Below are 2,749 nucleotides of genomic sequence, written 5' to 3' on the forward strand. Positions count from 1 at the left end.
CGAGTGGGCATCTCCTGCTCTGCATTCTGTTCCATTGCTCTGTGAATCTTCATGCCACTATCACACTGCCTTGATTATCACAGTTTTCCAGAATATTTAAATCAGGTAATGTAAATCCTCCAACTTTGCTATTCCTGTTCAAGATCACTCCAAATATTTGAAGTCTTTTGCATTTTCATATAAATATTAGGATCAGCTTATCAATTTCAAGAACTCCTGCTCATTGCATCTTGACTTTTGATGTGCTACACTCCATCCCCACTGTCCCTGAAGACTAGCAAGAGTGAAGAAATTGCTCTTTCATGAACTCTTAGCTATATAGGGATTTAGCCAAAGGACAGAATTTTTAATAGCCTATTTAAAGTTTGTTCTTAATTCTAGGTGAAAAAAATTCCTCTTTCCATCTGACACAAGTCATACAACCCCATTTCAATTTTACAATGAATATTCTTCTACAAGGACAGATAAAGGATTGCACCTAAATCCTTCACTAAAATATAATTTACCCTTAGAAGGAGAGGATTCTCACACTTCATCATCAGACAATTACTTCCTCCAGGAAGTCTCTTTGAACAAGTGTTTATAGATGGAGAATCTGACTGATTTCCTTCTCCAGTTTCCTCCTCCTCTTCTTCATTATTCCACCTCATTATTAACACCATAGCTGACAACTTACTGAGTCCTTCCTCTCCCCGACTCTACGCTAAGAGCTTTATTCATAGCTCACTTACACTTCATATCAGCCTTGTTTGGTCCGCCCTTACAGATGAGGAAGTTCAAACTCGGTGAGGTGAAGCACTTTCTCAAGGACCAACGGAGACTAAATGGTGATACTGGGGCTCGAACGTGAATGGTTCTTACTCCAGAGGCTGACGTTTAGGTTATCTGCTATATAGAGATATTTTATTAACCCTGTGCGATAGTACTGCCTCTGTCCACCCTAGGATCACTAAAACTTTTCGCGTTGTTGTTGCTGTTTCTGTAGCAGAGTATCAGGCACACCCTGAAATCGTCTTCCTGTGCTCCTCCAGGAACAATGCGGTGCTGAAGACATCTGGAAAACAAAGTTGGTTCAGTTGGTTTTTGCATTACATGGAGTTTTATAGCCAAAGTAATTTAACCTTCCCCTTTTCTCTTCACAGTGGTGAACTATTTTCATAGTGTCTAAGGGTTCCTTGATACATCATGCATGCCCCATTCCAGTCCTAAGCTATCTTTATGTATAACTCAAAGTAAGGATTGCCATGCCCCACTGATTTCCATCATCCAAACATGTTGCCGAATTCCAGTTATGATGACTCTTTCTGACTCAGCCATATAAATTCAACCATGCAGCTTGGATTTTTAGATTTCACTATTAACGTAGAGATAGCCATTAATATACTTTTGCATGGAGCTATATATAAAACACTTTGTACTGAACTCTTTGTTTTGTTCCTAAGAATCCAAGTGAAAATGTGAAAGTGTACACACACACACAATCTAATACAACTGCATAGATAACATCAGCATTCTGTGCTTTTGAACTGACTCTCAGATGGGGAATTGAAACCTTACCAGGTGCCTATATTGATATACAATAACTACTGTCAAGATCAGAATGTTGATCTCTTCCCTTGATATAAACAGAGAAGAGTTAAAGGATTCACACCCAGGGAAGCTTGAGAAAATTGGCTTTTTTCTAAAGCTAAATGGTAGAGGAAGAAAGAAGCAATGACCCAGAGGGAAATATGCTTTGTGTATTAACCACTGGCTACAAATAAACCTTCTATCACAAGTTGAACAAATGGTGAGAAATGCGTTATAGCTCAGATCAAACATAAATACATTAGTTGGTATAAATACAATTTTGAACACGTGAAATTAAATACAGGAATTTTCTTTCTTGCATCCATTCATTTTATTAAACAGACACCATATTTGTAAGCTTGATGGCTTTGGTAGAAAGCATGGAGAAAAAAGGTTGGTGCCCTCTCAGTTTAATTTTATAAAGATCACATTCTAATGGTGACAGGTGGAACCATGTAGGGGTAAAGGCAAATTGGTCTTCTGTCCCAGACGTCAAAGATGCTGCAGACATCAGGGAAATGTCTCGTGGTTGGGAAAAGTAAGGAAACTCAGCAGGCTGGTCTTTGATACCTAGGGCTTTCATTTTTAATTAAAGAACATAACTCTGGTGAAAAGTCATCATAGCATCTCTTTTATATAGGACTTGGATGATTGCTCTGTAAAGGAGATAATGATTGGAAATATGCCTAACATCATACCTAGAAAGGGCCACATATCTAATAAAATAATACACATTTAGCATTTCTTGAGCATCCCTTCAGAGACTACTCACACCTCTGTGATGGAGGAGAAGCCGTTATCTCCACTTTGCGGATGAGAAAACCGATTCTCGGAGCCGTCGAGTAACTTTTCCAGGGTCACAGTGCTAGGAAGTGGGCGACCCAGGAAAAGCAAACATCACTTCTGTGACGGCATCCGCCCACAATGTCACGTTCTCAGAATGCTTCTTCCTTCCTTGAGTATAGATTGATATTCCTAACTTACGTTTTCTGAAAGGGCTTTCTTATATACTGGGTGATAAAGAATTATTCCTCTCTATGGATGACTTCATCGGAATAAAACCCCATAAACAGCCTTATCTCCAGTATCCTTTCTTTCAGCCAGGGCCTCACCCTGACCCCAGTGTGGAACGAGGTCTCTCCTCCCTTTTTTTGACAACATGTTATCATACCCCACAATT

This window comes from Moschus berezovskii, chromosome 8 (genome assembly GCF_049115385.1).
Source record: "Moschus berezovskii isolate FMDL1 chromosome 8, NW_MosBer_1.0, whole genome shotgun sequence".
Taxonomy (NCBI): domain Eukaryota; kingdom Metazoa; phylum Chordata; class Mammalia; order Artiodactyla; family Moschidae; genus Moschus; species Moschus berezovskii.